The 24,674-nt window shown below is 41.3% G+C and overlaps 1 protein-coding gene across 2 annotated transcripts in view; it reads left to right on the top strand.

The window, feature by feature from the left end:
• Window positions 1-19,369: 19,369 nt before the first annotated feature.
• Window positions 19,370-24,674, top strand: part of FHIP1A (FHF complex subunit HOOK interacting protein 1A) — an 81,280-nt gene continuing 75,975 nt past the window's right edge. For both annotated transcript variants that reach the window (XM_081960021.1, XM_081960020.1), the window contains exon 1: window positions 19,370-19,552. The gene's annotated coding sequence lies outside the window, so the exon portion shown is untranslated. The remainder of the gene's footprint in view (window positions 19,553-24,674) is intronic.

Raw genomic sequence — 24,674 nt, 5'->3', positions numbered from 1 at the left:
CAGTATAATACAGGTCCTCAATGGAAGGCAAGTTGGTAGTAATTGTTTTTTCTGCAGTTCTAATTATCCTCTGAAGTCTATGTCTGTCTTGTTGGGTTGCAGAACCAAACCAGACAGTTATAGAGGTGCAGATGACAGACTCAATAATTCCTCTGAAGAATAAGGAATCAGATGCAACTGATGTGTTGTATGAATTCAACCAGTGGTGGGTTGCCATTTTTTTTGCTACTGGTTTGGGTGTGCTCCCACGCATGTTGCGGTCCAGGCAGGTGGGCAGAGTTTCCCGCCGCCGCTACTATTGGTTTGCTATTGGTCCGGGCCGAACTGGCAGCAACCCACCTCTGAATTCAACCAAATCAATTTGACTGCCCTGTGGCTAAGTAAATTATGCCTTATGTAGAGTGAACCCAGCCAAGAGTAATATATACTTTGTTTAACAAAACATAGTTTAAAAATATTGGCTTAATGCAGTGTGTAGACACTGGCACGAGAGAAGGCAATATGTGATTTCTACCTTTGCAATTTTGGTAGCAAATATTGACTGACTTTATAGCCTGCCTTTTATCGGAAGCTCAAGATAGTGAATATAGCACTCCTCCCTCCAGTTGCTTACAACAGCTATTTTAGATTCGGCTGAGAGAGAACATAACTGATCCAAAGCCATGGCTGAATGTGGACTCTGCAGTCCTAGTCCAATATGTTATCCAATGTACTATACTGTCTTTCTTAAACTGTATAAAGAGGCAATAGATTTACTCATCTGCACTAAATAACATTTAAAGCTAATTAGAAAAAAACACAGGAAATGCATCACATTAGTGTCATTATAATACACTGTTTTATATAAGAGTTGTCAAGCCCAAGACACTACGATAGGTAAAGCAAAAAATGTGGACAAGTTTTGGCTACATTCCCAAAATAATACTAAGAAGCCTAAACTTAAGCCTAATAGATAAAAATATTCAAAGAATCTGGAATTACAGAAAAGTCACATTTTTAGAAACCAGATTCAAAGGGAAAAAAACTGACTTAATGCAGTTTTGTGCAGAGAACTGCATATGACAAGCCCAAACACATCCATATAATACAAAAGAATACTTTGGGGCATAATCCTATATACAGATTTGCTTTAGGGAAACAGGATTTACCAGAAGGTCTCCATACCAGCTAATCACCTAATTTCTTTCTGCCATGACTAAACAAGTTCACATACTATTGCAATGGTATGCAGAAGAATAACTAAAAAGAGTAAAGGTATTGGTGGAATATGTCAACACAGAGAAGAAATACACAATGACCTGTTTTAAATAATACACCAAATCATGTCACGCTTAGAGTAAAATAATTATCTTCCAGTGATTGTAACAGGAAGAGGATTTTAAAATAGTTACCTATCTGATTTCTATCCAGTCACTGTTTTTAGTATGCCAAAGCAATTTGAAGGCTATCAATCTTCTTTTCTGATAACCTTGCAACACTGAAAATAAGAAACATACAGGATAACTGCTCCATCCCAATATGTCAGGTACTAGAGTAGCAACAAGTATTCCACTCTGAACTCCATGCATAAGGTTAAAAAAAAAGGAGCCGTTGCAGATTTTACTCTGGTAATCATTGCTGATTGTACAGTGTGGTGCTCATCTCCATTTCAAGGCCATTGAGCCAGCATTGCCCAAAAACATTTCCATGGTCATGTGGCCAGCATAATGTCACGAGAGCTGTTACCTTTCTACCAAAGTGGTACCTATTTATCTATTCACATTTGCATGCTTTCAAACGACTATGTCCCAAGGTACTTTTTTTCAGGAGGCAACTGGACTTTGTTTTTTCTTTTGAAGATGTTTCGTTTATCATCCCAAAAACTGAAGAAGAATGTCTTCAAAAGTAAAAACAAAAAGGTCCAGTTGTCTCCTGCAAAAAAGTACCTTTGGGACAACCTGAGAATAACTGAGAATCTCTACAGACTTTCAAACTACTAGGTTAGCAGGAACTGGGGTGAGGACAGGAGCTAACGCTGTTGTGTGTGACACTCAGGTCTCAAGCTTGGGCTACTGACTTTTCAGCCGACAAGCCCAGCATCTTAACCACCGAGCCACTGGACTGCCTTACTCCAAGCATATGGGAAATCAAATTATTTTATCCTGCCCATCTGTATTCTTACTTGTGTTGTATGCATTTGTCATGTCACAGAAAACAGAAGCCATTCATATATAAAACCCCTTTCTTCTTAAAAGATGGTATAGGGCAGTGGAAGATCTGGAACCAGGAAATCAAGTGAAACAAATGTTCCTATAAATAAACAGCGACATACACCCAGATCCAGTGTTTCAAAGAAACGATTAGTATTGCAACTCACTTCTTCAATGCAGCCAGTGTCGTGGAATCACAGAAGTCTAGTTTTATCTGGCATACGGTCTTTCGGTAGAAATCATGTATGTTAATAATTTTGTTCCAAGGAGAGTTCAGTTCAGTTAAATTGATGTGGGGTTAGTAGTAAAACACAGTTCACACAAACAGCTCCAGGCAGATGTATAAGGTTGGGTTCTTATAAAAGAGCAAATATTGGTAATTTGGTTCACGCATTATACTAAATCCGGGGAGGCATCCTGAAGCCTCAAAGCTGCCTGTTGCCTATAAATCCTGTGAAAAGTCTATGCTTATCCCTAGCTTCTCACTGAGTCTTCATGTACAGTACTCATGCAGACACCCCAACAAAACCGATTATACTTGCTTTGCTGAAAGAAACTCAGGCTATGTATTAGTTTAGAACAAGGGTGTCAAACTCAAGGCCCAGGGGCTGGATCAGGCCCATGAAGTACTTAGATCTGGCTCGTGGGGCAGTGGTGGGATTAAAATTTTTTTTACTGTCAGTTCTGTGGGCATGGCTTGGTGGCCGTGGCAAGGGAAGGATTCTGTAAAATGTCCATTCCCTCCCACCTCCAGGACAAGGATACTGCAAAATCACCATTCCCTCCCAATCAGCTGGGACTAGGGAAGCAGAGAATAGATGGGGGTGGGACCAGGCAGTGGTGGTATTTACCAGTTCTACTCAACATTTCTGCTAACGGTTCTTCAGAACTGCTCAGAACCTGCTGAATACCACTTATGCTGTGGGGCCACCCTGGAAACAGCGAAGGACTGGCCCATGGTGCCTCTGCCAGCGAAACCGGAGGTCGTAAGGGCCACATGTGGCCCTTGTGAGCCCCGTTTTCGCTGGCAGAGGGTTGCAGGAGGCTGTTGCAGCCAAAAATGGAGCTTGGGAGCCCGTTTTCACTGACAGCCCACTCGGGCCACCACAGGAGCCCCGGACACAAATGATGTTGAGCTGCCACACCCCCATCCCCCCCCCCAGATCATACACAACCCTTATGCGGTCGATCAAGTTTCATTTAGAACCTGTTTTAGAACCTGATAAGAAATCATTCTCAAAGGAGGGAAGAGTGTTAGATATGAAGTGGTAGAAAGGGAGGAATTTCCCAGAAGAAATGTGAGAGGAAAAGCTTGGAAAGCTTTGGTTTGCCTAAAATGGCCAACATGAATGTAGTAAGCTTGAGTGGCTTTCAAAGGCAGACTCTTAGTTTCATTCCATAGAAAAAAAGGAATGTCAGTGTTTGCACAGCTGAACACATTAATTTGTCAGCAGTTCAAAGTTGACAAAACATTCTAGGGTGCAATTTAAGGAAGAAAATGAATGATGTGAGACTTGATCTATTCATGGCAGAGGAGCTCGAGCAGGGATGATGGAAGGAAGATCAGAAGTTTTAATAGTCAAAGGATCATCAGGTAGATCAAGACTAGTTGCCAATTTATTTGACTGAGGAAAAAAAAAGAGGAAAAATATCTGTAAGCCTTTAACGCTAGAATAAGGAGGAACATACAGGACTAAAATTAAAATAGAATGTACATATGTTAAGCCCAGGGGTGAAATGTTGCCGGTTTGGACCAGTTCTCCCAAACTGGTAGCAAAACCATTGTATGGTTTGCCTGAACCAGTAGTAAAAAAAAGGTTCTGACAATCAGCTGTGACAACATTGTGCGATTGTCAGAACCTTTTTTTTAAAACTTTGGCAGGGTTGATTCACCAGCTCTTTAGCTCCTCCTTGGGGTCTTCCCCAGTTTGTCTGGGGGAGTGGCTTCCTTCCTGTTTGCAGGGGTTGGTGGGAAGGATTCCCCATTCAGCCTCAAGAGAAAAGAAGTGTGCCCTTGCTCCTGGCATTTTTCCATTTGGTGGAAGCTTCCAAAGTGAGCAAGTGCACACTTTTTTTCTCTCGAGGCTGAATGGGGAATCCTTCCTGCACACCCCTGCAAACAGGAAGGGAGCCACCACCACCCCAGACAAGCCAGACCCCCATTTGGTTTTTATATTGAAGGTGACATTGAATCTCCAGTGATTGGCAGAAAGTTCTTCAGCTGGCTTTGATTCCTACCATATGGTCCTCCCCCTCCCCAAAGCACAAAAGTTTCCTTCTGAAGCTGTGCATCCCAGCTCCCCTCCTCCTTTGCCCCAAAAGACAGCTGTCACTCAAGCCCCTGTCCTGCCCTGCTTCCTCGCACCCAGGTTGGGCAGTGCCAACCCGGCAGGCTGCCTGCCTGATCCCCCTCCCACTGCCTTTTCTCATGCCAAGCAAAGTGGGTTGGAGAGGAGTGGAGGTGCAGATGAGCTGCAGGGATGGCAGGTGGGGGCGGGTGCCTCTTCCCTCCTGGGTCACGTTGGAGCTCTGGCTCAAGAGGCTCTCCCCCGCCAAGGAGAGTGGCCTGAAGACATGTGGGGGGGAGGCGGCAGTTGCTGGAGCTCTGAGCCCTTGCAGGACTCCGAGGCAGCTGCAGGGGGACCCTCTCTCATCCTCCACCCCCAGACTCTGCAAGGGAGGCAGGCAGGCAGATGAGGCAGGTGGGTGCTGTGGAGGGGGCGGTGGAGAAGCCAGTCTTGGGGGGAGCGGATTGGCCACCGCCAGTCTCCAGAGAGGGGTTCTCTCCCTCCAAGGTTAGAGGTGTCAGGCTGGGGGAGAAATGGCTCCTGGTTCCACATAGGGAGCAGGAGAGGCAAGGAGCAGCAGCGGCGGCAGTGCAAAGTTGCCACTCTTGGAAGGGGTGGGGAGGGTATCAGCCTGGCAACCAAATATAGGTTAGTGTGTTCTATTGTGTTCCCCGTAGGTACATATGGCTGTTAAAGTTGGACTTAAAATAATCAAGAGAAGAAGAAAATCAATTCATTTGAGCTGTGACGCTGAAGAAGACTCCTGCGTATACTTTGGATAGCAAGTGGTTAAAAAGCTAGTAGTGGAGTGCATAACACCAGATATGGCGCTAGAAGGTAAAATCACAAAACTGCATCTCACTTACTCTGGTCACTGTCATGTGGGGTAATTCACTGGAGAAAGCAGTTGTATTTGGAAGAGTTAGTGGTAAAAGGAAAGCAGGCCATCAAAGAACATAGTGGCTGGACACTATCAAAGCTGACACCAGACATACAAAAATTCAAAGAAACAGTGCAAGATCAAAGGATGTGGTGAGATCGACTAAATCAGTGGTTCTCAACCTTCCCAATGCCACGACCCTTTAATATAGTTCCTCATTTTGTGGTGACCCCCAATCATAAAATTGGTGTCTCGGTTCCTAAGACCATCGAAAATATGTATTTTCCGATGGTCTTAGGCGACCCCTGTGAAAGGGTCATTCGACCCCCAAAGGGGTCCCGACCCATGGGTTGAGAAACACTGGACTAAATGGATAATATCATCATCATTAATATTGCTAGTTTAAAAGATATACCAATGACCTATCATGGGTATCACATCCACTTTTAGATTTTAAAGTGTTTTTAATTATTTAAAGTGATTTTTGTTGACAAATCAGGAGGATCAGGACCAAGAACTACCATTTTAGAAAGCTAAGCACCATAGACATACACTACATTATACCTACCATGCATATCACATATAATTTTCCTTCTTTGTATCATCATACTGATCAGGAGTGGATTACTGCTGGCGTTACTGCCGGTTCGGCGTGCAAAAGGTTTGCATGTGCAGAACTGAAAATCAAGATGGCGCCACCGTAGAAGAACTGGTTCGGGGGTGTGGCAGGTCTGGATCGCTACCAGTTTCAGCGACCCAGTGTGACAAGGTACTACCTATTCGGCCTAACCGGTCTGAACTGGTAGGAACCCACCTCTGATACTGATCTTGACCATGTTTGCTGTTAAACAGAAGCTAATCTTTTCTGCATCTGCTTTCCACGGATGGAAACCAGTGAATTTTACTGTAGTTGCTGGAATGGAAAACTAGCCTGTAAACTAAACATTAGCAACCCGGAGTGGAGAAATGAGGAAAAACTAGAAATTGGGGGGGGGGGGGGCACTAGTAAATAATCAATTTTCTTCCTTTCTCCCAGTGGTTCATTATAAATGGCTTATTGAGATAATCCAAGCCTGAAGTTTGCAAGTAAATCCTTTTCTACTTTCCATGGGGAAAAAAGGCATCAATACTTACCACAAGCTTTCTGCTAATTACTTTTAAAACATTTAAAGTGTTGCAAAAATCATTTCTTAAGATTGCTGAACAGCATTTTTTTAAACGTATCTTTTAAATATGTTTTGTTAAACACCTCTTGATTTTATTACTTGTGATAACTGTAATACCCGGTGATCTTGGCTCATAAATTATGAATATCATGGAATGGAGGAGCTAAACACCATCTGCTAATGTATTACATGATCTCCTAGCTATACTAAGGGTAGTTTGACATGAGGGGAGGGGGAGAGAAGGTTTTTCACAGACAGAGGAAGTCTAATACACATGTTTGTGTATTAGAATTAGGCAGCCTCTGCTACTGAGACATAAAAACTAGGAATGATTCAAGACTATCAGTAAGGAATTTGTATGTGTGTCCATTTCACAAATTTGGGTGGCTTATAATAAAAAAAACATTAAAAAGAGTCAAACATTAATAACTATTCTATGATTAAAATATTAATGTTATTTTAAAAAACTAGAAGAGAGCATCTTTGTTGTTATGTTCAATGTAGTCATCTTAACTTCTCCATATCCCTGTGATCCCCAAACTGTTGACACTGCCATGTTTTGAGGAACTTCTAGAAGGATAGCAAGGACGAGGCCACAGAATATTCCACAGGGTGGGTTCAATGGCAGGGGTGGGGAATGAAAGAAGCAACATAATCTTCTACCAGACTTGATGGGACCGGCAGTTTTAATCGGGAAGAGGAAATCTTGGTAAGATGCAGTGTGGAATGTTCTACTTGGTGAATATTCAAGAAAAAAGTGGATCCAATATGTTTCAAGCTTTAGTAATCATGAAAAGTAGGCAAATTTTAATCAGAGGCCTCAATTATCTTTTTGGGGAATTTAGTAACCACAGAATTTTAGAACAGACATTCCCTTTCTTTACTGAGATATTGCTGTCTTGGAGATAGATAATCTTTGAATGGTGCAACAATTAGGTGATGAAAAATTGTCCTGGAAATTGAAGCTAGGAATGGACAGGATTCAAAATGGAAAGGATCCTAAATCTATCTATATCTATCTATCTATCTGTCTATCTATCTATCTATCTATCTATCTATCTATCTATCTATCTATCTATCTATCTATGTTACCGATAAAAGAGAATATATGTAACTCAGGGTTGAGCTGTGGAATCCTTGGTGTTCTCTGAGCTTAGTTATCTAGTCAGCTAATAAAACATCTGCAAGAAAACAACTAACTATTTATATGTAGTAGCTGAATTGCACTTTCTTAGCTATTTGACTGGAAAGGTCAATCTTTGAAAGAAATGTAAGTCATTCTATCTTTGCCAGGAGGAAAGTTTGTTATGGTAAAATGGTTTTATAAGCTGTATTTTATTTCATGACAATATAATTTTAAAAGGTTTCAATTTTTCAAAATTTGCAATCAACTATATGCAATTGCAAAGCTGTAGTAAGATTGATATAGAAAACCTGCAATTAATCTGAACTAGTAATATCCCATTTTAGCAAATCAATGATCTGGGGTTTTATATATTATGAATATTGCAGGTTCTTAAGATTATTATTGAATTTGTTTCAGAAAATATGTAGCAAAGGTTTGATTTTACTTTGGTATGTTGGAATTGTATTATGTTTGGCCTTGTTCTATGCTGATACCATTTTAGTTCATTATTCATAAAATTATAAATAGGTTGATAGAAAAAGAAAAAGGAGTATAAAAGGATTACTGAATTATATTCCTCAAAATTAGAATCTGTCCAAGTATGAAGAACTTTGGAAATATCACCTGTGGGCAGCGTTAAGGTTTTATTCTTGTGGAGTCTAGTAAACTTGATTTACAATTCTGGATGAAAACTGAGCACAATTTAAAGAGATAAAATGATTTTTAGCACCATAAAGCTTCTGTGCAAGGTCTTTTCTTATACAATATAAAGCCTAATCTGTTCCTCCTCCTGCTCTTCCTCCTCCTCCTTTTCTCCCCTTTCTATGGCATAGAATTTGTCCAAGCCCTATAGAAAGAAGAATGTTTTAGCAAAAAACCTGTAGTTCTAACTAACACCAGAGAGTGGCAGAATGATAACAGTAAAAACAATTTATCCAGCTCTTACAAACCTCCATCCCTTTCTGTAATCTACTCTGAATTCTACAATGCTTTGAATACTCAAAAATAAATAGAGGATATGCTCAGTAATGAACAATAGTAAGATTAATAAAACTGAGCTATTTACTAGTATTAACTTATCCCAGATATTTTCAAATAGAATAACTACGGTACCCATAACATGTTATTTCAAATAATCTTGTATTTTATCTCTTTTGGCTCCAGACTTCTCAAAATTGGTGGCCCTTCTCTGGGTACAGGTAAGTCTCTGAGCATGCACACAAGAGTGCCTTTAGGGCAGGGATGTTAAACTGGCGGTTCGCGGGCCGGATGCGTAACATGCCGGCCATGCCCACCCCAGCTCTGCACAGGCAGCAACATTGCAGTACATCATGTGACATCAATGTAACACAGCAAGTTTGACACCCATGCTTTAGGGCAATTGCAGATGTACCCTTGCCATCAGACAAAACCATTTTTCATCAACATTCACTATAGGATTGCTCATTCTGTGAGGTTTTCTACCAAAATTTCATGTTCAAATAAACCCAGACAATAAATAAAAATAAACAACGCAAATAAACAAAACAAAACAAAAAATAAAAAACACAAAAAATGATAAAACTTAAGGTTTCATTCAATTTAAAAATAAAAAACCCTAGAAATTCAGAACAAAAAACACAAATCTCGATTTAAAAAATGAAGTACATGTATACACGCAGCCTCAGAACTAGATCGATGCACGTGTCTACTATGAAAAAAACATAACTGAACATTTTATTCTATCTTGTTCCTAGCACTGTTTTAGTCATACTACATTGACTTTTAGAAAACATATGCTTCCTAATTTCCTCTAGCAACAAACTTGGACTATAATAATTTTATGAACTGAAAGAAGCTTCACATCTCAATTTATAGGGCAAAAATTAAAAACTTCTACTGGCATTCAATTATTAGGTTGATACTCTTTCAGTGTTAGGTAATAATTTCCCCTGAATATCATATTTGTTCAATAATTTAATAATCTAAACATTAGATGCAGATGGTTCCTTGATTCTGGATGATGGCCACTTTTAATGTATTGTAATTAACATTAAGCAGATCTTCCTTAAAAAAGGAACTTCCTATTGATTTATAGAAGCCTTCTTAGTTGGGAAGACTGAGTTACATTTTGGTTGTTTAAATAAAATATTGCAAGCATTTACCTGTTTCTCTGTGACAGGCGGAAAGCCCTTAACATGCTAAGAGTCATGTTGTTTATTGAAGTTATTAAATTGCAACAAACAAATACACATTAATGTTTAGATGCTACTGTGAGCTGTGTGCTTTTTAATATTATATGGTGCTATCCAACTTCAGTTTCTGATATCAAATTCTGTCAATTTATACTTCTGCATACAGTATAGTCTCCTACAGAGAATTGTTGGAAATTATGACATACTCTGCACTGGAAAAGGAGAATAATATGAACCTCTAACATTGTGTATGATATTCTTAGATCTTAAAATAGTCTTGCTGTTGTATTGATAACATGTTGACTGCTCTGGTCTCCCAATTTAAATGTGCAAAATCCCCACAAGCTCTTGCATTAGAGTGACGGAAGTGAAACTGCACTCAAAAATAAAGCAAGGAAATCATCAAGCAGGGTGAAATCCACTTGCTTTTGCTACCGGTTTGGTAGCAATGTGAACACATGTGCACTGCTTTGCTCGCACGCGCCACCTCCATGATTGTGCAGGACCTTCCACGCATGCACAGAGTATGCCAGCAAAGGTAAGCGAACAGTGGGGGGGGGGGATCTGCTGCGCCACGCGATTTACATTAGCTTGAAAGCAGGAAATCCTGCTAATAGAAATTGCGCGTCACAGCTGTTTATTGGAAAAACTGGTTTGCCTGAACCGGTAGCATTTATTTTACTACTGGTTTGGGCGAATGGGTAGCATTTTTACTACCGGTTCGGGCGAACTGGTCCAAACCAGTAGCATTTCACCCCTGTCATTAAACAATTTTATGACTGAAGGTGTCATTGCTCAAAACTTCACAAGGACCCATCATTGATCTATGTCGGCTAATGAGCTGAAATCTTCCAGGTGTAAAAGTCTGCAAAAGAACATGGAATGTTTTAAATTTGATTGGTTCTTAATGCCAGACTACCAAGATTATGATTATTTGACACCCTGGGGTTGAAGACATAGCCATTGTTGATCTTGGCTGGAGCATCATTTCCCAATTTGAGACTGGTGTGCAATTTGGAGGTCCTTTTGAACTAACAGTTACTGCTCAAACAGCATAAGGCAGGTATGGCCAAGAGGACCATCTACCTAATTTTATGTTGTGTACTGGTTGTGCCCTTCCCTCAATCCAAAGGCTCTTCATACATCCCCTAAACTCCGCTGAAGATGTTACCTAGCCTGGTAATGAAACGCTTGAAAACCAACCCACAAGCTTGGAGAATGAACCTTCACCCTCGCTCTTCATACAGTTATTAATGCCCTCCTCATACACTTCACATTGAAGACCACCCAGAAGCTACAGCTGCTTTAGATGAAATGGTATGAACAGTAACGGGCACTTTTCAATATTCCCATGAGTCACCTCTGCTTAGGTGAGTTGCATTGCTTTCCAGCTTCCAAGTGCAATTCAAGATGCTGATTATCATCTTCTTCCTCTTCTTCTTCATCATTATCTATCTATCTATCTATCATCTATCTATCTATCTATCTATCTATCTATCTATCTATCTATCTATCTATCTATCTATCTATCTATCATCTATCTATCTATCTATCTAACTATCTATCTATATCTATCTATCATCTATCTATCTATCTATCTATCTATCATCTATCTATCTATCTATCTATCTATCTATCTATCATCTATCTATCTATCTATCTATCATCTATCATCTATCTTTTATCTATATATATAAAAATGGCTGTATGTGTGTATGTTCCAGCATAACTCTGGAACGCCTCGATCAATTTCAATCAAACAGATGATTTACCTCTGGAAACAAATACTGTGGGGGGTAAGATCCCCCTAACACTCCTTGGGGTGTGCATTCTGTTATGATACAGCCTGTTATGCCTTAAAATGGCTTCTACTGTTCAGGGCAGTGGAGTTTCCATGGTAATGGCTTCACAGTACTCCACAAGGGGCTCCCTCTGGTAAGGGGGAAAATCCAACATTAGAAATTATGTTTGGTCTGGACATTTTCCCCCTATAAATAAATACCCAGGCAACACCGGGTTATCAGCACTAATTACCTATAAAACTCTACATGGAATAGGACTTGGACATTTGAGAAGTCACCTGTCTCCAATTGCCTGCATGGCAAGTTTCAGCAAATCAGGACTGAGGAAACGTGTCTTCATCTCATGCCATCTGGAACAGCACCCAGTCCCTTGTGATTCCAGGAACCGCTTAAAACCTGGCGTTGATTCCTGTATGTATCGGGTGGGGCCAATGTTCTTGCTTTTATGATTATTTTAGTCTGAGCTGTTTGTGTAGTTTTGTATGCTTCTCAGAGTGTACTGGAAGTAGACAGCTATAACAAATTTAAATTAATAATATTGTTTTAGACTTTATGAATCAGTGTTCAAATTTTGAGAATAAAATAAACCAGCTAGTGTTAATGGGTACCATTTATTTCATGGGTGTCAAACTCGTGGCGACATGTTCCCGTCATGTGATGTAGCAACATTTTTTCCCTTTGTGGAGCTGGGGTGGGTGTGGCCTGTGTGTGACACATCCGGCCTAAGGGTCGTCAGTTTGACACCTGTAAAATTTTATTTGAATGCAATGAAGGTATAGTTTTTTGTTGTGTTCTGCTTGCCTATCTGAGAACTTGATAGTTTCTTCACTACTGCTAAAAATCTGCATGGATATACCCCTGAAGCCATCAAGAGTCATGCTTGATTTGACAGCACCTTATCTTTACAAAGCATTAAAAGTCAATGAAAAGCTCCCTATTCGTGTCATGATAGCATGGCAAAATAATTAGCAGTGCTTGCTGCAGAACTGATCCATATATTTGTATCTTTTATATAGTATAACTTTGTAGCTAATAAGAAACCATACTTTTTTTGTAGAGGGAACAGTTTTTATACATGTAAAGGAATAAATATTTCTTAGACACACAGGCTGGGCTTCACATATTAAACCATAATGTGATGTAGTTGTTAGCAGCCAAACTATGTCAATTTTCAAAGATATTTTTTACAAATAAGGGCTTAGTGACATATTTGATCCCATTCATTGCATCAGAGCTAGTCCTTGCTTAATGGTTATTTATTCAGCATTTGTAATTTGAAGTTACAACAATGCTGAATGAATAGTAATTATGACCACACCTCAAAGTTATTGTCATTGTGGTCATGTGATCAAAATTCAGGCACTTGGCAACTGCCTTTTTTACAATCACAGCATGCAATTCAATTTGCCAAACTATTTCCCCCATCTCTGGCCACACTGCATTTCACTCCTGCCACATTTTCTTCCTCCTATTTGCGGGTCTGGGCCCCTGGCCAGATGACTGCCCAATCCCAAGATCCATGCAGTGAGTGTAGCAGGGAGCTTGCCAGGCCTGACCAGGGAGGAGCAGTGGAGTAGTTTGTGTAGGACAGTAGCATCTGATTATGATGTAGTTCTCGCCTAAGAACCACAATCAGAACTGCCATTTATAAGTGTACCAATCATGTGTTTTGCCTAGTCTTGCTTAGTGACAAAAAATTCGATCCCAGCTAGCACCATTAAGCAAGAACTGTCTGAATACAGGTTAGGAAATAACTGAAAAGGAACAGCCAAGTCAAGTTGCTGAATAACAGATTTTCAAAATTTTTGATACTGGTACAATGGAACTAGTCAGCTATTCTGCTGGAAAATTCAGCCTTTTAGAAAATATAAAGGTAAAAGAAATCCCAAATTATATTACAGTTATAGTGCTATAGTATGTAGCACTAGCATTAGAAGAGTATATGAATTCAATTCCCAATAGTGGATATTGGCATTTGTGTCACTTTATAATTGAAATAATATAGAATGGTTACAGCGAAAGCAATTGGTGTATTATTGTATTAATATCATAGATGAAATAAAATATTATATTGGAAAAAGTGATGCCAAATTTTAACTTCTTAAGTCTTCAAAAATGTACATAGGTGTCTGCACTTGCATGTGCATTGCATCTGATCTGTTGGAAATGATTTATCCTCAGGTGGAACTAACTTTATCTTCTCTTTAGATATTGAATATTTTTAGCTTGGACTGTATCCACAGTTATAAGGAATAGCTATTTGTTCCATGTATCTGATTTTGTGCTATACATAGTCAGTGCTGAAGTTAAACACGTTAATACAATATAAAGCACATTTCACAACCAACTAAAACACCAAATAGTTGCCACCATACCGTACAGCAAGAGTTATTCCCAATTATCCTCCCAAGTCCATGTCTTCAAAGCTTTTAGAAAGGTAAGCAGAACTGGGACAAGCTAACCTTTGGTGCTATGGTGTCCAGAAGGCAGGCACAGCTACAGAAAAGATGTGGGAAAGATTGGCCTAAGAGACAGTAAGTAAGTCAAAGTCATCCAATGAGACACATGGTTGGGGACAGGGGTGGGATTATACCAGTTCGGACCAGTTCAGGTGAACTGGTAGCTCCGAAGAACCAGTCTGCTCTCACTAGCAAGGGGCCCGCCTGCCCCTGCGCTTTACCTACCTTTATCTTCTCAGCTGAGTCGTGTGACAGAGTGGATTGCTGCGCCTCAGCTGTTTTCCTTCCCATGCAGCAGGAAGGTAAGTATTCTCTAAATTGCGCATGCGTGCGCAGCGAACCAGTTGTCAAACTGGTAGGATCCCATCCCTGATTGAGGGTGGACTTGGTTGTAGTTAACTACACATATAATATAGAATTGTGAGATATACATCTATCGAAGAATGGGACTGTGGCTGAAAATATAAAAAAATAATCAGAAATGCACATTTTATTCCTTGCCATTTTCGGGATGGTAATGATTAGAGATTTATCACCCTTTTTCCTTGATGACAGATATGTCACTAGCACTGCTGAAATGGTTATACACCAGTCGATCCTTTTGTGCAATTTCTAATAACATAGATATACAGTACTGTGCAAAAGTTTTTAGGCAGGTGTGAAAAAATGCTGTAAACAAAGAATGCTTTCAAAAATGGAAGTGGTAAACATTTATGTTCATAAATGAACAAAAAGCAGTGAATGAACAAAACAGAAATCTAAATCAAATCAATATTTAGTGTGACCACCCTTTGCCTTCAACACAGCAGCAATTCTTCTAGGTACACTTGCACACAGTTTTTGAAGGAACTCGGCTGGTAGGTTGTTCCAAACATCTTGGAGAACTAACCACAGATCTTCTGTGGTTGTAGGCTTTCTCACATCCTTCTGTCTCTTCATGTAATCCAGACACACTCAATGTTGTTGAGATCAGGGCTCTGTGGGGGCCATGCCACCACTTCCAATACTTCTTGTTCTTCTTTACGCTGAAGATAGTTCTTAATGACTTTGGCCATATGTTTGGGGTCGTTGTCCTGCTGCAAAATAAATTTGGGGCCAATCATACACCTCCCTGATGGTATTGCATGATTTATTTATTTTTTTTATTTATTTCTTGGATTTCTAGACCGCCCCCTCTCCCAAGAAGGGACTCGGGGCGGTGTACAGTCAATGCAGATAAAAATACAATCATAAAACACTTAAATACATTTGGATGGAGGAGATAGGCTGTACAAGAAATAAATATATTCTAAAACCCTAAAAAACATCCCCAATTAAAAACCCAAACCCCATTAAAATAAATCCCCGGGAGATAAAACTAAGAGAGTGCCAGGCCAGCTGATTGAAATAGGTGAGTCTTTAACTTTTGACGGAAGGAACGGAGGTCGGTGGTAGTTCGAATGTCGGGGGGGAGGTCATTCCAGAGGGTTGGGCCCATCACAGAGAAGGACCTACTCCTAGGTGTCGCCCGCTGGCATTGCCTAGCGGACGGCACCAGGAGCAGTCCCTCCCTGTGTGAGCGGATAGGTCGCAGGGACGTGTGTGGTAGGATGCGATCCTGCAGATAACTAGGTCCTATGCCATGGAGTGCTTTAAAGATGGTAATCAATACCTTGAAACGCACCCGAAAGGCCACAGGTAGCCAGTGCAGCTCGCGCAGGAGAGGTGTTACGTGGGAGTAACGTGTACTCCCCATGATAACCCGCGCGGCTGCGTTCTGAACTAGCTGCAGTCTCCGGATGCGTCCCAAGGGAAGCCCCATGTAGAGGGCATTGCAGTAGTCGAGGCGAGACGTCACCAGCGCATGAGTGACCGTGCGCAGGGCACTCCGGTCCAGTAGGGAGCGCAATTGGCGCACCAGGCGAACCTGGTGGAACGCCCCCCTTGCCACGGCTGCCACATGGTCCTCCATTGACAGCCGGGCATCAAGGAGGACTCCCAAATTGCGCGCCCGCTCCACAGGGGACAGTTGTTCGCCCCCTATGGCCAGCGATGGTGTCAGCTGGCTGAACCGAGGTGCCGGTACCCACAGCCACTCGGTCTTGGAGGGGTTGAGCTTGAGTCTGTTGTCCCCCATCCAGACCCCAACGGCTTCCAAACACCGGGACATCACTTCGACAGCCTCGTTGGGGTGGTTTGGGGTTGAAATGTACAGCTGAGTGTCATCAGCGTACAGGTGGTACTCAACCCCAAAACCACGGATGATCTCACCCAGCGGCTTCACATATGCGTTGAACAGGAGAGGCGAGAGGACCGACCCCTGTGGCACCCCACAAGTGAGTGGCCTCAGGGACGACCTCTGCCTCCCTGTCAACACACATTGCTTCCGGTCGGAGAGGTGGATGATGGATAAGTATCTGCCTGTATTTCTCAGCATTGAGAACATCTTTAATCCTGACCAAATCTCCAACTCCATTTGCAGAAATGCAGCCCCAAACGTTCAAGGAACCTCCACCATGCTTCATTGTTGCCTGCAGACACTCATTACTATACCGCTCTCCAGCCCTTCGATGAACACACTGCCTTCTGCTACAGCCAAATATTTCAAATTTTGACTCATCAGTGCAGAGCACCTGCTGCCATTTTTCTGCACCCCAGTTCCTATGTTTTCGTGCATACTTTAGTCGCTTGGCCTTGTTCCCATGTCGGAGATATGGCTTTTTGGCTGCAACTCTTCCATGAAGACCACTTCTGGCCAGATTTCTCCAGACAGTAGATTGGTGTACCTGGGTCCCACTGGTTTCTGCCAGTTCTGAGCTGATGGCACTGCTAGACATCTTCCAATTTCGAAGGGTAATAAGCTTGATGTGTCTTTCAACTGCTGCACTAAGTTACCTTGGCCGACCACTGCGTCTACGATCCTCAATGTTGCCTGTTTCTTTGTGCTTCTTCAAAAGAGCTTGAACAGCACATCTTGAAACCCCAGTCTGCTTTGAAATCTTTGTCTGGGAGAGACCTTGTTGATGTAGCATAACTACCTTGTGTCTTGTTGCTGTGCTCAATCTTGCCATGACATGAAACTGTCTTTTACAACCTCACCTTGGTAGCAGAGTTTGGCTGTTCTTCACCCAGTTTTATGCCTCCTACACAGCTGTTTCTGTTTCAGTTCATGACTGGGTTTCAACCTATGTGTGACATTGATGATCATTAGCACCTTTTTGGTATAATTAGTTGATCTGACCTGACTATAATCCTAAAAAATCCCTGACTTTGTGCAAGTGAACCTATGAGAATGGATGCTGGTTTGAAGGAAAAGGTAGTAACACCAAATATTGATTTGATTTAGATTTTTATTTTGTTTGCTCACTTTGCATTTTGAAAATTGACAAAAATAAGCAATCATTATTTATATTTCTGAAAGCATTCTTTGTTTACAGCATTTTTTCACACCTGCCCAAAACTTTTGCACAGTACTATAGAAGGGGGTGGTGGTTATATTTTTTATTGCTGGTGTTTAATCCTGTTTTTAATCATCTAAATCACTTTATCCAGCTGTTTTCTCTATCAAGTGGACAAGGCTCAAAAATTGGTTGTTGCTAACAGGAAGATTTAAGCATTAAATCTCTAACAGCAAGAGATTTAAGCATTAAAGATAAAGCATTCTCAAAATAGTATGTCTAAGAAATATATAACAGCATCATGGTTCGTTGAATAAATGTGTTTTTTATTATAAAAAATACAGCAGATAAATGTAACATGGGATGAATTACTTGCCAGCATGTATATACTTGAATTTTGCATTTTTTAAAAATTGCACTTCATAAAAGATTGAGTGATTCACTTTTCTCAAAAATAGAATTAGTTTCCAAGCAGAAAAAAATAGGTTTTCTGATGACATCTAGAAGCCTGATTTACAGAAATTAGGAAGTATATGCTTGTATGTATGATTATCTCTCAGCGTGTAACCACAGTGGGGCAGTGGTTAAGATATTGTATTAGAATTAGATTGAAGTCCACACTCAACCATAGAAGTGAGTCACAACACCCTCAACTGTGGAAGTGAGTCACAACATATAGTGCTAAGTTGGTGCTCTGTTAAAACTGGAAGCAAAGGATCATCTCCGTGGCTTTTAGCTCCGGAGTAGGCTGATTTTTCTCAAGTTTCCAGCTCAAGCAAGCGCTGCCATCTATTGAAATAGGGCAATTTCTTTTTAAGAGTTACTGTGAATGTGCATTAATTGTTACTATCATTCCTGGCTGTAGCAAGACAGGATTATTCATTTCTCTTTCTAATCTCCCACTAGAAGCATTTTTTTGAGTTTTGGCAAATAAAAACAGCAAAACTAAATGGGGCAACAGTACTAACGGGTATTAGAAGTGCCACTGGTTGCCTGGCAGCCAAGGAAAGGTTTGCACGGAATCTCAGAGAGAATTAAGCTGCTTTCTAGAGCGAAAGGCCAAGAAGGCGGAACTCCAGGGAGCCTCTGTACTAACCAAGGTAAATTTACAAGCTGAACGTGTTTTATTCAATAGCCTCATAAAGTCTAAACAGACTTTTTGTCCCAGCAAAGGGCACAGAGTGATTTTTAGCATGAAGATGACAGACCATCAGCAGGCTTCTGCTCAGCCTTCTCCCAAATTTCAAGGTTTAATGACAAGGAAGATAGGGAGGTACATGATAGCAGTGCTCCAATATCAAAGGGGCTGCCACAAAGACCCCATTTTCAACCCATTTTTCAAAAAGCACCTAAAGGCAGAACAAGAAGCAATGGATGGGAACCAATCAAGGGGAGAAGCAATCTGGAATTAAGAAGAAATTTCCTGACAGAACAATCCGTGGAACGAGTTGCCTTGAGAAGTTATGAATGCTCCAGCACTGGAAGTTTTAAAGAAGAGATTGCACAACCATTTGTATGAAATGTTATACGGCTTCCTGTCTGAGCAGGGGGTTGGACTAGAAGACCTCCAAGGTCCCGTCCAACTCTGTTCTTCTGTAAAGTCCAAGTTCGCATGCCGCGTCCCGCCGTCTGAGTACTGCTGGGCGCTGCTTCCTTTCCTCTCCAGGACTAGTAAATCCGCCACGTGGTCGCCTTAACTCCTCCTGGAGGCTCCAAGAGCCGGGAACCCAAGACTTACTCCGGCTCCCCGCCCTTCCCCTCCGCGCCTGGAGGATTATGGCTCAGAGCGGGCCGCTGACGCTCGAGCAGGCACAGGGAGGGACTTACCTGCTGCGGCTGTTGTCGGGAACGGAGCTTCCCCCTCCCGCCGCCTCTCTCTCTTTCCCGAAGGCCGCTCCGAATTGCGCATCCTGGAATCCATCTAAGCGACCCAGTCGAGAGGGGGCTTCTTTTTTGCGCCTGGAAGGAAAACTTTTCAGCTGTCCAAACACGCGGATTATTACTATCAAGTCAGCTGAGAGACGCGTCGAGGGTGGGGTCTGGCGGCGACGACACCACGGTAAGAAGAGCGGAGTCGCCTCAAACCGCCAGGTATCCCATTTTGGTCCTTCCCAGAGCGAATGGGTGGGAGCCAGCATATTCCTCGCTTTTCGCAACCACGTGGTTCGGGGGGGGGACTTCTCTCGTAGACCAGGGGTCCCCAACCTTGGCAACTTAAAGAGATGTGGACTTCAACTCCCAGAATTCCCCAGTCCACAAATTTTGCTGGCTGGGGAATTCTGGGCATTGAAGTCCACAAGTCTTAAAAGTTGCCAAGGTTGGAGGAGATCGCTAAGACGATAAGTAGCGTATGTGCTGTATAAGGGGCTGTCAGGGCTATGGAGGAAACCGGGAGAAAAGGCAGTCGGAGTCGTCTGATGGAGCTCGACGTAACTCGCCTGACGGCTGAGTCTTAATCGGGCGATCGCACTCTGACCAGAGGCAACGGGCGTGGGCCTAAAAAGAGCCGGACTGGGTTCATTTCGCCTTTTTTATTATTCCAAAGTTGATGGAATGTTCATTCCTATTCATTCGAAAGTGAAAGGCGCAGTAATTGAAAAACTATTACGCAATAGTCTCCTATATAGGAAGGGGAATCTACGCGGCGCTGGGTTTAAAACATTTTGTGAGTTTTGTCCGAGTTTTCCATGGTCATCTTCCTCTACCCAGGTGCCATAAAGCCGGAGTATCCAACCTTGGGCTTGAATTCCCAGAATTGGATTTCCTGGTTGGGGAATTCAGGGAGTTGAAGCCCACATGTCTTAAAAGTTACCAAGGTTGGAGACCTCGGTCATAAAAGTATTTCTGAGACTTGTTGCTTAACTAGAAGTACTCCTCCCGTCCTCCTTTGTAAATTGCCAGCAAACTTGGGAAGCGGAGGCGTGAACGCAATAAGCGTTACAACTGGATTGGGTGGTGGTTTTTCCCCCCCTTGGGCCGATCTCGGCAATAGCTGGTTCAAAGCATCCTCTTCCCTGTTTCCTTTGCCTCCCTCCCTCCGTGAGTGTCTCGTTCTCCCGAAACAAGGCCGGAAAACAATGAGCTTAATCCGCTCTCATTTGGAAGACGGATGGCGTCGCGCTGCTTTGGAAAAGAGGCGAACGCGGAAATGAGCTCCTCCTTCGTTATGGAGGCAGCCGCATATTATAAAGCTAGCCTGATTTATACAGATGACTACCCACCTTGAACGCACTGTTACACTTGCAAATACGTTGGACTGACCTCTTCCCGTTGCGCTTTAAAAGAGTTAAGAGTTGGCTGAGCTCTTTAGCGATTTCATTTCTCGAAAGCTCATGCCACCCGCAACTGCTCGATTCGTACATTATTTAGGTCACCAGCCAATAATTCGAATGTAAGGCTCTTTATCTTTAGAGAGAGAAAAGAATGTCCTTTTATACTGGTGCTTGTCTTTCTCTTTTATCAAGGCCATATTTGGAAATAATAGTGTTTTTTAATCTGCATAAAATCCTTATTGGAAGATCATATTCTTGAACCATGATGTATTGGACTGTGAATTAGCCAAAGCTACTTTAATGTAGCAGTAATGCTGTGTGTGTGTGTGTGTGTGTGTGTGTGTGTGTGAGAGAGAGAGAGAGAGAGAGAGAGAGTGATGAGTCTGCCTATTGATTCATGGTGTGGGGACAATAACTTGATCCTTAACACAAATAAGACCAAGGAGTTTATAGTAGACTACAGAAAGAATCGATCAGACATCCAGCCCTTGCTTATCAATGGAGATTGACTGGAGCATGTGGTCACTTTTAAGTTTCTGGGTGTTTCATAAAAGAGGACCTGACATGGGGCGTTAACATTGCAGCACTGGTCAAAGGGGCCCAGCAGATATTATACTACCTGAGACTTCTCAGGAAACAACAACTGAATGAAAAACTGCAGGTGACCTCCTATCGCTGCACCATAGAGAGTATTTTTTTTGAACTATTACCATCTGGCAGACGGTACAGGATAATAAAAACAAGGACAAATAGGCTGAAAAACAGCATCTATCCCAGGGCAGTAACCATATTGAATTCTATGGTATAGTGCAATATCGGGTTTTCAATTTCAATTATATAGAAAGTAAAAGATGTATGTTTGTGTTTTTATTTTTATAGTTATAATGTACACTGAAGACGGCATTTAGTTTTGTTGTACCATGTGCAATGACAATAAACTAAATTAAACTAAACTAAATATATTGTGTGGACCTGGAAAATAAAGTAAAACATATAAGATTAGGTCATTGAGACAAATGAACACATTTGATAGGTGATGCATTTTTTTCTAAATTTACAGCACTCATTTCAAATCAATGAAAAAATATCTCTGGCTTTGGATATAACAACTACCTTACGTCTTTCGGGTAAAATACCTGCAGACAATATACATTTTCTTCCTTGGTAGATATAGGCCAATAGGGGGAATACTGGCCTTGAAAGATGTAATATTGGGCTTCCCAAATGGTCACAGCTATCTTCTCCATCTGACTTGCATAATTTTTAAGGTGCTTTTAATTATGTTTTCAATTTACCTGTTTTGAAGTTTTTTTTAATGTAGGCATCTGTTATTAGAATTTTTATTTTGTAAGGAAATTCTGTAAACCACACCATAACTCTATTTCCTCTGACATGGTACTTCTTAGATACATTGTTAGTTTTTTCTAAAGGCAGTTTAAGAGTATAAATGCATCTCTTTCATTTTTGGTCATAGGGCAGTATAAATTAACAACATCATTAAGAATTACAACCATTTTAGTAATAACTCTGGAATCTGTGAGGTGTCTAAAAGAGAGCTACAGTAGTTTAATGTAGTGGTTAACGTCCTGGTTTAGAAACCAGGAGATTGTGAGTTCTAGTTCCACCTTCGGCATTAAAGCCAGCGGAATGACTTTGGGCCAGTCATACTCTCTGAGTTATTGTTGTAGGAAAAAGGAAGGATGAAGGAGTATTATGTATATTTTCTTTCATGAGTTACTTATACAGTAATAAAGCTGGGATAAAAATCTAATAAATACACAAAAGCTGACATACCAACTCAATACTATAATAAATTAGAAGGCTTCTTGTCCTTTGGGCTAAGATCAAGTGTAATGAAAAAATATAAAAGTACTATACTTGCCTGTTGGCAGTCTGGGGGTAAATGGGGAAGGGATTATAAGATTTTGTGGTTCTTACTATATTAGTAAGCTGCTTCCTCAGGTTTTGTCACATGTCCATCTTTATAGCAATGAAGCTCTGGATAGAAAATAACTGTCCTTTGGATTCTGAGAAGACAAGTTTTGTTCCCTTTTATCTGTTGGTAGCATTAACCTTTAGCAAATTCCTTGTTGAAAAAAATGCACCAAATACTGTCATATGATTTAGCACTTTGTCTTGTAACTGAAGCTGAAGCCTCTTACATAATAGTCACACTGAACTCAGTAGGACATTTGAGTGAACATTCTTTCTCTATATTGTAAATTTATCTCTATTGTGGTTGAGGATAACACTGGGCGGGTGAGGCAGTTTTTAGGTATCCTGTTTACTCCTCTGGGCATGTATTGTCCTGCATCAGCTACTTATGCTAGCTTAGTTTTATGGTAGGTAAAATATTGCCAAGTGTTGTGGGAGGAACACATGAACCAAGCACATCTTTCTTCCTCCATATTCCAAAACTTGTCCAGCTTCTTTTGTCTGTCATACTAACCTTATTCAATCAGGTGCTCCCTATATGGCAGGGGTGTCCATGCTGGCTGGGGAATTCTGGGAGTTGAAGTCCACAAGTCTTAAAGTTCCCAAGTTTGGACACCCCTGCTATATGGGATTACTCAAAACTCAACATTCTTTGCCTGGACTGAGACTTCTGGAAGGTAAAGAGTTACTGAACACAGCCTTATGATGCTACCACGCTGTGTAATGTTAGGATGGCCTAACGTGGACATTGTGCTATTGCAACCTGGAACAACAGCAATATAGCAATAGCACTTAGACTTATATACCACTTTACAGTGCTTTATAGCCCTCTAAGCAGTTTACAGAATCAGCATATTGCCCCCAACAATTGGATCCTCATGTTACTCACCTTGGAAGGATGGAAGGCTGAGTCAATCTTGGTATACATGATTTATTGTAATACTATTTTCTATTGAGCAGGTATAGCTCAATGACAGAATGTCATTGTCTGTTAAATTGAAATTAAATACAAAGATTGATACTTGACTGCAAGAAGGAGTTAAGATGAAGACATTTAAAAGTGAATGTGTTAGGAATATATTTAACATACCATACTTCCTTTCCCTAAATCATACATACATACACACACACACACACACACGTGTGTGTGTGTGTGTGTCTTTGTGTTACAACCCCTGGTATGCCCAAATATGGGAGGGAGCTCATTCCTCCCTCTTTCTGTCCTTCGGCTCATCACAGAAAACCATGCAGGCAGAAACCCATATTTTTATTTTTAATGTTGCCTTTTTATATTTGTGTTGTATTTGTGCTGATAAATAAATAAAGGGAGACTAGTATGGATCCATTTCAAGCTGTTTAGCTCTCATCAGCTAGCCATACCCTTACTGGGATTTGAACCTGGGATGTGTTGTATATTAGGCAGACTTGCTAGCCACTGCACCACCGGTTCTCCTCCTTTATCAGCTAAGCCAGGGAAATAAGTATGTGTTTGTGTTACAACTCCCCTTTTCTGTCATTCGGCTCATTACAGAAGACCATCCAGGCAAAAAACCATATTTTTATTTTTAATGTTGCCTTTTTTATATTTGTGTTGTATTTGTGCTGATAAATAAAGTCTCCCTTATATATATATATATTCGGGTCTTTTCCCGTATAAGATTGAGATTGTCTTGGCAACGTTTCGGCGATGTCCTACTCGCCATCTTCCGGCTGTTGTTTTCAGCTTCGTGCTTGTGCGAGTAAGGTGTGGTCGGAGCTGTCGTCTTTCTATAAATACTCGCACAAGCACAAAACCGAAAACACCAGCCTGAAGATGGCGAGTGGGACCTCGCCGAAACGTTGCCAAGACAATCTCAATCTTACATGGGAAAAGACCCGAATACAACAAGACCAGTTTACCTACACCCATGAAAATCTATGAAATCTCCCTTTGGATTAGGTTGGTAATTCTTCCCATGGGATCACCCCTCTCACCCGTCATCGCAAACTTATACATGGAACATTTT

The sequence above is a fragment of the Natrix helvetica genome, assembly GCF_964273705.1.
Source record: "Natrix helvetica genome assembly, chromosome: 7".
Lineage (NCBI taxonomy): Eukaryota > Metazoa > Chordata > Lepidosauria > Squamata > Natricidae > Natrix > Natrix helvetica.
Note: the sequence above shows the minus strand (reverse complement) of the source record. Positions and strands in the feature narration are given on the sequence as shown.